This window comes from Chiroxiphia lanceolata, chromosome 3, assembly GCF_009829145.1.
Source record: "Chiroxiphia lanceolata isolate bChiLan1 chromosome 3, bChiLan1.pri, whole genome shotgun sequence".
Classification (NCBI taxonomy): Eukaryota; Metazoa; Chordata; class Aves; order Passeriformes; family Pipridae; genus Chiroxiphia; species Chiroxiphia lanceolata.
In genome coordinates this window covers 98,304,270-98,318,013 of record NC_045639.1, presented here as the reverse complement: position 1 = coordinate 98,318,013, position 13,744 = coordinate 98,304,270, and the positions used below count along the sequence as shown (strand labels likewise).

The 13,744-nt window shown below is 39.5% G+C and overlaps 1 protein-coding gene across 3 annotated transcripts in view; it reads left to right on the top strand.

Moving 5' to 3' along the window:
* MYT1L (myelin transcription factor 1 like) overlaps window positions 1–13,744 on the top strand; it is a 322,542-nt gene that overhangs the window by 10,251 nt on the left and 298,547 nt on the right. Inside the window, exon 1 of one of the 3 annotated variants that reach the window (XM_032682425.1) lies at window positions 13,474–13,648. The exons of the other annotated variants lie outside the window; for them this stretch is intronic. The gene's annotated coding sequence lies outside the window, so the exon portion shown is untranslated. Of the gene's footprint in view, window positions 1–13,473; window positions 13,649–13,744 lie in introns of those variants that run through there. 3 annotated transcript variants of the gene reach the window in all.

Here is a 13,744-nt window from a genome sequence, read left to right as displayed (position 1 = left end):
CATCTGTCCCCTTTCCATGTGTTGTATGTTCTTTCATTTCATGCCTCTCTTATATCAGATCAACTTTCATCCATTTTCCTTTCTCCCTGTGCTCAGCAACATACATATGCATGCTTTTCTTTTAACCCAGTTGTGAGCCACATGCTGTGCACCTGTCTCAGAGAGAATATGCCTCCTGAGCCTGTTTTGTACAAGACAGGTGTGGGAATAGTAAGCAATATATTTATATAATAAAAGGAATGGGATTTAACTGTAAGGACATTACACAAGATATTCATATAATAGTATGTTTGCTTGACCTTATTCATTGCTGAACAAACACATCCGATTTTGCTATACTTCTACAGTAAACTCAAAATGGTATTTGTGATGTTAAGCTGCTTCTGCTTTTGTTCATCTGCATCATCAGCTTCTTACAAACTTCTGACCTGGTGACAGTCTAGGTCTTACCAGCTTCAGAGAAAACATGTCCTATTTTGAGCTATAAATAACTGATTACTTTTTCCTTAAGGATTTAAAAAATTTAGGGAATGCAGAAATCCAGTTTGGATGTTAACTCATTTCTGTGTACTTTCAAAATTCAAGAAGGGGGTATACCCTGGTTTTCCTTTTACAATGCCCCTACAGTGGTAGGCTGAGAACAGCTGTAACAACAAAAAGCACCATTTTCTTAGCACCTCTGTCACTATTAATACTTGTTAATTAATCTGTGTGAATGATACTAGTAAAGAATTTTTATGTACCATTTTACAGATAATGAAGCAGAGCTTAGAAATAAACTCCTTATTCACAGTCATAAAAACTTAATTCTGGAGAGCGGGTTGTAACCTTATCTCTTCACTTTGAATTTATACCTGGACTCTAGAAAATTTTGTTTGTCCTTCATTGGAAAATTCACCATCTTAAAATTTTTTAGCTTTTTTTTTCCCTAGCTGTTTAACGAGTTACTGAAACTAAACCACCGTGGTTTCATTACACCATCTGAAAAATGGTGTAAGCTTCTTGTTTATTATTTTTACCTTAATTTCTTTGAAGTGGGGAACAGTGCAGTGTGAAATAAGTTTTAATTGCTTCAGCTTTGCTGAAAACACTTAAATATTCTTCTGGTACAGCAAATTCATGATCAAATTAATGTGGGTTTTGTTTAATATATAATTATATAGCTATGCTGGATACTTGAGTTAATTACAGAAAATACATGAATTAAGAAATTGATGAAAATTGCAAATAGTGAAAATACTTCAGAAGCATAAGAAGGTGAAGAAATGACGACGGCTTGATACAGATCATTTGCACAGCCTTAGGGTACAAGTAACAAATCTTTTTCCCAGAGCTGATAAAAGTTAGCACTGCATTGACAGTCCAGCCAAGAACAGGACAGGAACAGCTTTTACTCCTGGGCAGAAAAGAAGAGACTTTCTAACATGCAGAAAAATGAAGTTCTGTGAATGGAGGAAGGAGTACAAAGCAGAAAGTGTGTCTTCTGAGTGTCTTTGTGGCATCAAATTTTTTAAACCCCTGTAAAATAAGGCAAGATCTTCTGTGGGTGCACGTTGCACATTGTTATAATTTAGAATATCTGCACTATTTTCACTTAAACTGGGGATTTAGCACATTTTGACAGTCCCAGTGACAGAATATGTTATAGATATTTGCTTGACAGAATTTGTGCAATTTAGAGTTGACTTGCTTGATTATTCTTTGTGCCTGTGTGTGCCCCCTCCGCCGACCATGCTGAGGGCTCTGTCATTTAGCTTGACTCCACTCTATTCAATTGAGCAGTGGCTGCAGGAGGCCAGACGGCACATGTCCTAGGGCCATACAAGTGCTATTTGGCAGGATGTACTCTGCAAAGCCAGAGGCACTCAAGGGACTACAGAAAGAGTCACATTTGTGACATAATACTGCGTGCCTGAGCCATGCTCATTGTGATGAAGTGTATGGTGTTTGTTCTCAGCTGGTTGTGCAGTTGTATGTGTAGCTTTGCTGCTGTTTTCAATAAATAATTTGCAGCTAATGTTGTTGACAGTGTTATTGATGAAGTTTAAAAACCTATTTGATGGCTGCTGTTCTCTTACCATCCTTTTTAATTTATAGGGCAACTTTCCTAACATTGTGTATGCCACTAGAAAGAAGAATGGAAGGAATTGTTTGAGGTATACAGAATTAAAGGATGGGCACGCATCCAGGGAATCTCAGAGGGAAATATGGGCCGTGTGCCATGCACTGAACTTGCTACATATGCGCACATCTGATCTAGCGCGCGCACACCGCGCAGATGGTTCGCAATTGCACAGATCAGCTCCACAAGGCATGTCCAGATCCCACTTATCCAGGGTGTCTGGAAATCCTGGTCATACAGCCAGTCTGTGATTTCTCTCCTCTTTCTTCTTCCCAATCCTGAAATTCTGTCTAAGGAGGGAGGAGAAGGAGACAAAAAAGAGGACATGCTGAGGAAGAAAGACAAACCAGACTCATGTTAAAGTTGAACATGTTGAAAATGGTGAGGTTACCATGAAGTAATGAGTTTCAGGACCTCAGCTGAGCCATAATCTACTGTGCATGTATTTTTAGCTTGCTGTTGCAGTGCATTCACTTCACTTCAGCTATGTCATAATAACTTACTGTGAATATTGAAATAAAATGCTAATTAGACACAGTTGGAAGAGAGCACATGGCAAATTACTGTAATACCACTGATGGCTGGTAACTCATTTGCCTATGGTGGCACGATCAGTTTTGATCAAATGCTTTCCCTCTTAGTCTACCTACTCTTTAATAATGGGCTTTCTCTAACTAAAACCTGCACCAATTTAAAGTTCAAGTAATTTAACTTTTATAAGTTAGAATGTTTTTCATAACCAATTAAACTATAATTAACCATAATTAAAACTAGAATATTTCTTAAATCTTTAAGGCCTCTTCATTAAATCAGAGAAAATTCTTCTTCACAAGACTCTGGCTAATCTTAATTTCTCTAAATAAAAATATAGTTCATGTTACCAAATAACTTCTACCTAAACAATCTACTTGATAATATTTTAAAGTATTGATTTAATTTTAGGTAGTCTGACTGTTCTTCCATTGGTAGGTAGAATATTTTGCTGATATTTTGCATTGAAAGTTGTGATGGATCTAGTCAGGACTTTGAACTTCATGAACATGATGCCATGTACATACGTCACAAGGTAACTTTAGGCTTTTTGTTGGGTTTTTTTGTGTCCGATGCATTTAAGAATCCATCTTTTTCCATGATGTCAGGATTTCTGCAATAGGTATAGCCTCACTGATATCCTTGACAGTTTCCTCTTTTTGACAATACAGGTTTATTAATTTTCTTAAGAGTTATATGTGTGAATTATTTATGCACTTTGTAATCCCAGGGTATTATGTACCCAGCTGTGATTGACTACCAAAATTCTCAGGCTCTACCTGTATAAATGGCAATCTACATGATTAACCTCATTTCTGTAAAAAATAAGACTTTTTTATCCACTAGAAGTTTTGATCTGATAAGTCCTGAAATACAATCAGAGCACCAATTCTTATGGTGTTGTCAGTTTCTGTTAAATTATCATTCATACATTTCAGAAAATATAAAGATAACATCCATGGAACAGAAACCAGTCTGATCCTCTGCTCTGCCCATTTACCATTTATTTTGTTAAAATCCTATTGCTTTTTTTAGCTTCTGGTCTTTGAATTAATTACCTAAAGGTCATCTATAGGTGTCTTAGAATTTCTTTAGTCCTTTTCTGAGACAGTTTGAAAAATAATAACAAATTATGTTTAGATGAGAGAAAACCAACTATTCGTCCAGGAATTGGGACTTCCTGTACATAAAGAAAAATAGCATCAGACTTGGCTTTCTCCCATAATATAACATTGCCAATAGAAAATACTAAATTATTTCAAGAATTAGTGTGTGAATATTTAGGGACTTGGATCTTTCCTCCATTGCACTCTGATTCTCTTTAATTTGAGGAGTAAAACAGAGTTCCTTGACACCATCACTACTCATGTTTGGGCTTAAATTGAATTTGTGTGTTGCATTTGTTGTAGCTAAAACCCGCTAGGTTTCAAGGTTTGGAGCAAACAGCTATTTTCTTTCCTCTTGCACTTGTTTTTGCAAGGTGGTCAGTGAAAAATAAAAGACCCTATCACATTGAAGGTGGGTAAAAGGGGGAGTTCAACCAGTAGAATTAATAATGCCTTATAGAAATGTGATACCCACTGTAGTTTTCTTCTGTTTTTCAGATGCTGCCATTTCAACCACAGAAACTGTTTGAAAATACTTTTCACTTTACCTAAAAGCTTACACATTTGGATTGCATGCTTTTATTGGAATCCTTATCCCTACCCCAGAGCACAATGTTCATTATTTCTTCATAAATACTATCTATTTGTCTTACATTTATCTTCTTACTTCCTTTAAGTTTCTCTTTCACTTTTGATGCTGCAGATCTTTTTTTCTTTTATAGTTCACAGATTTTATCCCTAATTCATTTCAGAGAATATGCTTTGCTTTACAGATTTTTGTTGCCTATGAGTCTTGACTACAAAAATTACTTTTCCCTGCATTTAAAAATGTCATGTTATAAATTACATAAGCAATATATTCTTGTGCTAATTCAGTTTTTGTTAATGCATTATTTTTTGAGGTATTCTGAGTACAGACATGTAAGTTCAAATAGATGGTATATAGTGTGTATATATATATAAAAACTTGGTCAGGTTACAGCAGACAAATGCCACCTTTTTTTCTGACTATACTTAGTATGCTTAGTTTAGGAATACACAGTCAATGCTGCCTTTTTTTTCCCTCTCATATATGTTATTGCTACTAGCCTGTAATCTAGCAAGTGCATTATCGTTAAAAATGGTTGTACATCTTTCTGAAGCTTAACATGAAGACTTTCTAACTGGAAATTGAACCTTAACTTTGAAAATGCCCTTGTACTTTAATTTTAAATATGTGATTAGAGCCACCAAACAATTTAGGTTGGAAGGGATCTCTGGAGGTTATCTGGTACCACCCCCAGCTCAAAGTTGTCCTAGCTTCACAGTTAGAGCAGCATGTTTAGGGTTTGCACAGTCAATCTTTGAATATCTCCAAAGCTGGAAATCCCATGACCTTTTTGGGAACCTTTTGAGGACTGACTTATCCCACAATGAAGAATATTTTCCTTAGGAACTTCCCTTGTAGCAACTTGTGACCATCGCCTCTCATGCTGTTTTGCCATCTCTGAGAAGGGTTTGCTTCAGTCTTCTGCATAACCACCTATAATACTGTTGAGGACAGCAGCTTCTGAAGACAGCCTTCTCTCCTCCAGGCTGAGCACACACACTTCTCTGAGCCTCTGCCCATATGCCATGTGCTCCAGCTCCCTGAGCTGGTGGCCCTCCTTTGGACTTGCTCCAGTTTATTTATGTATTTCTTGTAGAGTGGAATGCTCTAGATGCAGTCTCAGACATTCCAATTAGAAGTGAATAATAATTTCCATCATCCTGCTGGTTATATTCTATCTAGTACAGCCCTGTGTGCAGACTGCCCTCGTTGCCTGAAGGGCCTACTGCTGACTCCTCCTCACGTGCTGTCCACCAAGATCCCAAGTACTCTTCTGCCCAGCTTCTGTCAGCCCTCAGTCTGTACTGATGTGTGGAGTTGTTTATCTCAGGTGCAGGACCTTGCATTTATCTTCATTTGAGAGGAGGGGGGAAGAGGGAGAGGAAAGGAGGTCAGCCAGCTAACCAGGTTTAGCACTGTGGCTGACAAAGTGATACCAAAGGAAGGAGCAGCAATTGGGAACTGGTAAAGATGTGGATTAGAATGTGTATCAAGTGACAGATCAATCACTGATACCACTTGCATGCCTGCTTTCTGTTTCAACCTCTTCATAATGCTGGTTGTGGAGTTATTAACTTATTTCAGGTTTGAAGTTTCTTTTTTTCAAAGCATTCATTTAGAAACAATTTATTGGCTTTTTCTTGTTCTGTAAGTTCCTTCACAACGTTTTTGCTACGATACCTGTTTTATGCCCCATCCTGTTCTAGAGTTGGCTGTTTCTCCCTTAGTTTTTTCACATCCCCTTAGAAGACACACTCATTGCAGGAAGTCTGTTCTCCTAAGTCCTGTCACAGAAAAAAGTTTTTATAAACAATTGTGGAAAGTAAAGTAGAAACAATGAAATTCCAATATCTAATCTCAGTGTTGAATCTATAAATTCTGTAACAATCCTTTCTTTAGCTATCTTTTATTTAATTGGTCATCTTCTTTAAGGTGTTTAGAACTTCAGATCACAATTTTTTGTCTGTGTGTTCATTGAGTCTTTGATTATGCTCTAAACTGCTGCAGTAATGCAAATAAATATATATGAATAGGCAGCAGGACTTCTTATCAGTATATAATTGTTCTTTAATAAAGTATTAGTAGCAATTTTAGGTCCAAATTCAACAAGGAATATAAGCATGTTTCTATGCTCAGTTCATCACTGGGAAAAGCAAAGCATGCAGGTCTGACAAGATTTTCAAATCAAAACTGCATGACTGTTTTATACTTTCTGTCAAATAGTTTCCCCTGTGTGTAACACGCGCCTTGGACTGTAGTCCTTTCAAGAACCGTGAAAGCCTTAAACTTGTTAATTTTGTAAAATAATGAAGAAAACTACTTTCTGCCAAGTTTATATATTCACTTTTAAGTTGAGAGAATCCTAAACATTCTATAAGGGGTTTTCTTTATATAATTTTTTCTCCATTTATGATTTTTAATGCCCTCTATGGATTCTTATTTAGTTAAAAGTGTTTACGGTGGGGTTTATCAGTTAAATAAGGATAACAGTAATAATTAGGAATCATGAAAACTAGAAGCTGAAAAGACCTATTACATTGTTTAAACCCCTCCCCTGACACCTTATGATTTTTCCCTGTAGTATAATTTCCAGTGCTTTGTTTGGTCCAGTTCTACTTCCTTACACTATTCTCGTAAGAACACTATCACAATATTCAGTGCCTCCTTGTCATTCACAGCCCTGGAATTGAACTATAACAACTTTAACTTACCCTGACTTCTCATATATATATATGAGGTATCCCTGTGTGGTACCTTTAACTTTCCTTTTTTTGCAGTTTTGGACCTGCCATCATCCTTGAGGTGTCTGCTATTCTTTCAGTTTGTATTGGCATTCTATGAGTTTAATTTTTAATCTTTTACCATAAGCTGTTCCCTCCATTTCCTTAATTGTTTTTATTGTTTGGGGCTTTTTTCTGAATTCTCCAATTTGTTAATAGCTCTGTGGACCTGGTCCTCCTTCCTGCTGAAGTCACTGGGAAAAAAATGAAGGCATGTTACGGCTCAGAACTCCTTCCTGCAATTTTTATCCTATGTCCATAATAAGTTTTTTTTTTTATCTGACTGAAGTATATGAGTACTTTGCAGTTTCTATAGCTAATGGGACTAGGACTATGTCTATCCTGAGTGAACATAGTCATCATCTAGCTCAGCTGATTCTTCCACTTGGCAGGCCTTTTATTAACTTGACTGTGTCTGACTGGCTTCTAGACCAAGCTGTTTGCTTTCTGCCAGCTGGAAGCATGGGCAAAATTTGCTTGCAACTTGACGTGCCTTCATGGAAACACTTTGAGGACGTGATCAGTAATTCTGAGCACCTGAGGCCAGCAACACTGATGAAAGTACTACTTAGTCAGTCCTTTGCTAAATTTCAGAAGTACTACCTACATATACATCTGAAAGCTGCAGTGTGAATATTCTGAAGCTGTCATCCTTGAGATACCTGCTACTTTAGGTACTTTCTCTCCGAAATAATGCTAAGTGTTTGCATCACTCTAGACAGTAAAGTGGTTTCCTCATATGTATGGCTCCAAGTGGAGAATAATCAGGCTAAGTGTATATGTATATATGGAGCCACCAACATTTTGTCTGGGACTAGGCATTTGATCCCTGTGATTTCTTTTGCCATTTATAATGGCTTTTGACATTTTGGACCAAGCATTTGAGGAAAAGAGATGCTTGGGAGCTAATAGCAAGCAGTTACTCAGTATTCTATAGGATTCCTGCACATCATGCAGATGCCTCATATACACGTTCTTTATTTTTCACTCAGTGGTTCATGAGGACCAGACATTAGACAGTTTCAATATAAAAACTTCATAGCTGCAAGAACAAAGCAGTGCACCCCCACTTTATATACTAAAGAATTTTTATGCCTCACTTACCTGTAAATTACTAGTTTGACTACAATGTGAGCAATATTTTGTGTAGAATGTCAAAAATCATTTGAAATAAAATTATTTATTTTCCTCTGAGTCCTAACTGTATTTATTTTTCGTGTGGGTGGAAGTCACTTAGGAGGTGCACTTTCCACCATGTCCCCATGCTCCAGTGGAACAGTATTCGCATGATATTCTGCTGTCTCATCAAAGTGATCTTTACATCTCCTTACTGAAGGATTGTAGTCAGTGGCACAGTGTCTGGTTGGAGGCCTCTCACTAGTGGTGTTGCCCAAAGTTCAGTGCTGGGCACAGTATTGTGTAACTTAGTCGTCAATGACTTGGATTAAGGGGCAGAAGCCTCCTCAGGAAGTTCACTGACACCAAACTGAGAGGTCTGGCCAATATCCAGAGTGGCCCTTCAGAAGGACCTCAGCAGGTTGGAGAGTTGAGAACTGTGTGAAATTCAACAAAGGCCAATGCAGGGTTCTGCACCTGGGGAGGAATAACCCCCTGCACCAGTACAGGTTAGGGGCTGACCTGTTGGAAAGCAGCTCTGCAGAGAAGGACCTGGGTGTCCTGATGGACAAAAAATAGTCCAAAAACCAGTCCAAAACTGTCCGTATGCCCTTGTGACATCCTAAGAAGGCCAGTGGTATCCTGGGGTGCTTTAGGAAGAGCATTACCAGCAGGTCAAGGGAGGTGATCCTGTCCCTCAGCTCAGCCCTGGTGAGGCCACATCTGCAGAACTGTGTCCAGTTCTGGACTTCTCAGAACAAGAGAGACATGGAGCTCCTGCAGCAGGTCCAGTGGAGGGCTGTGAAGATGGTTAAGGGACTGGAGCATCTCTCTTATGGGGAAAGGCTGAGGGAGCTGGGCCTGTTCAGCCTTGAGAAGAGACAATTGAGAAGGGACCTCATCAATGTCTATAATTACATGAAGGGAGGGTGTTAAGAGGATGGAGCCAGGCTTTTCTAGGTGGTGCCAAGGAATAGAACAAGAGGCAACAAGCAGAAACTGTTGCACAGGAAGTTCCACCTAAATATGAAGAAGAACTTTACTGTGCGAGTGACCGAGCACTGGAACAGATTGGTGAGAGAGCTTGTGTTCTCTCCCTCACTGGAGATATCCAAGAACTGTCTGGACATAACCCTGTGCAATGTGCTCTAGCATGACCCAGTCTGAGCAGGGAGGTTGGACCAGATGACCCACAGTGATCCCTTCCAACCTGACCCATTCTGTGATTCTGTGATTCTGTGAATACTGACCTCATGCTTTAATGAAAGTCACTAAGTTGGAAAACATCAGAAATTAGCAATAAATTGACAAGACCTTTACAGACTGGGAAGGACTTTTTCAGATGCTCTCATGGATTTACAGATGGGGGTTGCACTACTCGAATGGCCGGTGTCTGCTAAACATTTTGTTAGCACCAGCTTTCCTGGTTAATCCTTGTAAAGAACCTAGTTAGCTAACCAGCCCATGATGCCCCTTCCCAACTGGAGATTTTGTAAGAACCGGACATTATTACCAGAGCATTGCTCAACTTCAGGTCAAAAAGTAGTTACCCAATGCACAGATATTCAGTAGCTGCTCAGGCTTAGTGGCTATCTTAATGCCCTGAGCTGGTGTTTCTGGGCATGCTAAATGCCAGTGTTAGGAAAAGATAGGGAAGCTTAAGGAATGTAAGGATTAGTGGCACTGTGAGGGCTTTCTATCCTTGGGCAGTTGCCACTAGTCATTTTCACTGATATTAATAAATACAGCATGAGCCAAGCTGTAGTACTCTCATAGTTTCATTATGTGGAAAACTGCTTTTTTTTCCTTAAAAAAAATAAAAAGAAACACATTTTAGCATATAGGTAAGAGTTCAGACTATAATTTCATTTTCCAGGACAATAGTTAAATTGTATGCTTTAACTTTTGCCTATGATGCTGTGTGTATCTGGTAAACAGTCTGCTGCTAGGCTGGGCAGGATACCTGGTAGTTCTGGATAGCATAGACATTTTAATGGACAGCAGTGACAATACTCGCTCAGCCTGAGCTTTCTGTCCAGTATACAAGGGGTTAAAACTTAATAAGGGTTGGGCAGGAGGGAGGAAAAACTCTCGGCAGAATGTCTCCACACAGAGAAACCGAGAACAGTTTATATGTGCTCCAAACTGCCAAGGACAGCAGAAAAAAGCAACTAGTATAAATAATTAAAGCAGAGATTAGATAAATATTTGGGGAGGGGGTACTGTGGTTGTGTAATTGCTAATGTTGAGGAGAGGTGGACTTCCGTGCTTCCTGGTCTCTTTTGTTCCAAGGTTTCCTACAGTCCATCAATTAGTAGCCTGCCACATAACAGCATTTTTAGGGTTTAAACCACATTTTTTTAAAAGCTTGCATAAGAAAGATCTGTAGAACACAGGCTGGGATGTGAATTTGTCGTGCAATATGGCTTTATGATTCATTCATTTTCCCAGACTTTATTTCTCCAGAGCAGGTTCTGGGTTGGCATCCTGTGCCCTGCAAAAGATCCACAGGGCTGAGTGGAAGGAATATAAATGCTTCACTGGAGCCAGACTCCGGCTGGGGCAGTTGCTGTCAATAAACTGAAGTTGAAATACATTGACAGGGTGGTGGGGGAGGTGTTCTGCAGTGCTGCAGATCCCAGGCATACCTTATCTTGGGAGTAGCGAATTAGGATTTTTTTATATGTTCACCAACACAGTTGTTTCTTGTTTCAGAGATAAACAGCTACAGCATCAGGAAACCAAGAGAGCCTAGGATTTATTATCTAAAAGGAGAAAAACCCAAACATGTTTTACTAACAAGGAGTAGCTTCACGCATAAATATATATGCGAAAAACACTTGAAGACCACAGAAAATTAAATGAAACTAATATTCAACAAATTAAATGTTTTTCTATTGAAGGAGGGGTAAGCAAGCAAGCAACTCACATAAAAATATTAAATTTTTAGTAGATAATTCCTAAAAAAACCCTTAAAAATAAAACTTCCATTAAAATACTCTTCAGAGCTCAGAAATACTTGCAAACACATTAAAGGGCACAAGAGCTCTATTAATCTTATCAATTAAACTGCTTTGATTTTTTGTGTCTATTTTTCTATGTTCATATCTTTCACAATGTGGATGGGTAACCTTATGAAAACATCCAGTATGAATTGTGGGATTCTGTGCCCGACAGCTTCTGTGGTAATCTGGGGGTGTCCTCTGGTACCCTGCACGTAGCCCGAGCAGAGCTCTCACTCACACACTGCAGGCAGCCTGCGCGGTGAGCCCAGCCTGGTGCTCTTGGAGACGGGGAAATGCAAGGTACCATTTTTTTTTTTTTAGCAGACTGTAAATGATTCCTATTCTTTGCTCCACAGAACATCCGATGTGGTGCCCAATCGGCTGAGAAAGCTGCACAGACGTCAGTGTGTGTGTGTGTGTGTGTGTGTGTGTGTGTGTGTGTGTGTGTGTGTGTGTGTCTGCACAGCCAACTGCAGCTGGAACCTCCATTAGAGCAGCCCTATTGATTTCTGGTTCACACTGCAGTAACAGGGATAGAGTGCAGGGCAGGGGGAGAAAAAGGCAGGGGGAGAAAAATAATCCCAACAGCTTAAAAACAGGACTTAACTGAAGGCATATCAGGGTGTATGTGCATATGTACAGCATATACTCGCCAGTTTCCAGAGATACACTGCTGAGCTGTTTGCTTAAAAAAGCCACCAGCAAAAATCCCCAGGCAGACCAATCCTCACATCTCATGAAACAAGTCTGCCCAGGTTTCAGATCCGGCACAGGCATGAACTGATGTTTGATACTTTGTCAATGCTGGTTTTGCACAACGAACTTGGCCGCAAAATGTTTCTGTTTTGTTGAAGGACTACAGGAGATGCACACTTAAAATGGCTCTTTCTCTATGCACACACTTATCTGCTTGGGGATGGTGGGGGAGTTAGAAATACAACTCGTGTGTGTCAAACACAGGGCATAGAGAGCTCCAGGAAGCTGCTCTGCATTTACTGGCAGTCACTTTCTTGTGATGCATAATGCACAAGGCTGCAAGCTGAGGTGTAAAAAAACAGGATGGAAAAAATGGTGTTTCTGGTAGTGACTGAGCTTTCGTCTTCGTCTGAGGTTTTTTCCAGCTAATATCTGGGAATAATTTATAGCTGCATGTTAATATATCGTCTTGATATTTCAGCACATCTGTGAAGAAAATCCCTCCAAAGCAAGTGTGTCTTTTCACAATCACTGCATGTCAGTCTGGCAAACTCTAGCTGTCAGCAGTATACAGTGAAGGGGGGGAAGACCCCAAGACTGTTATCTGTTTAGGGGTTGGGGGAAGGGGCGATGGTAATACCTTTAAAAACCCGAAAGGCGGTAAGCCATTATTAGCAAAAGCTATATTGAGCATGCTTGCCAGACAGGCAGCACAGCGCAGCTCAGCTCTAGTTCCGCCCAGACATGTGCCTTGCCATTTTCATTTTAATCAGTCTGCTCAGGATGGCTGCTGATTCATTTTGCAGGATGGCCCCCAGGGAGCCAAGGTGAAAGCCTGAGGCGAGCTGCTATTGCATCAATGCAGCACTCTACATCAGACACAAGGAGGGGAGGCAAGGATTCGGCAGCAGATCGAGTTCAAAATACTAGCCTTGCTATTAAAAAACAAAGCAGCACCCCCCTCCAACAAATAAAACCTCTGTGGAAATAATAATAAAAAAAGGTAAAAAAAGAAGAGTATAAACCAAACATCTCCCTTCTCAAGTCATTAAATAAAACACAATTATCAGAGAAAAATCTCCTCTGCTCCTTCCTTCCCCTTGTACCCTGGAAGCACTAGAGCTGCCATTTCTTTTCACAGTGCCTTATTTAAAAAGGAAAAGGATGCTCTCTATTTCTCTATTTACCTGATAACTAGTGGGGGGTGGGATACCTGATTTAGCTGGAGACTTTGATTTGTGGGATTGACAACCTTATTATGCAGTGAGCTTATTATTGATATTATTCTGCTCTCGGTTGCCATGACCACCTTGTGAGAGACATTCAATTTTCTCTCTTCCATCATCATTATCTATGAGGCCATCTGTTGTGGAAAATGAATTCAGCTTCATTTGCATGACTGATAAGCAAATTTTTTTTTTATCTATTTAACAGAAGGTCATATGCCGGGGATTTGGAGCTGGTGGAAAAAAAAAAGTGGAGGAAAAAAAAAGGCATCTCGAGAGGATGAGTGGGAGTGCGTGCATTAGAGGATGTATGTGGAAGTAAAACAGATCCCTCAGGCCTGCTAGCCTATCCTACTGCATTTGTCATTCCTGCCAGGGCGACATTTTTTTCCCCCTAAGCTTCTGCACACTAAAGAGAGTGAGAGCTTTTTCCCTGCAGTCTTCTTGAAGCCCCCCTGTTTTTTTTACTCAGTGTTGGTGGGTGTATTTTAATATATATATATATATATTTTAATTCCCTGGAATATGGGGTATCTTTTCAGTGTTCAATGAAGAAAAAAGCAGCCTTTTCTG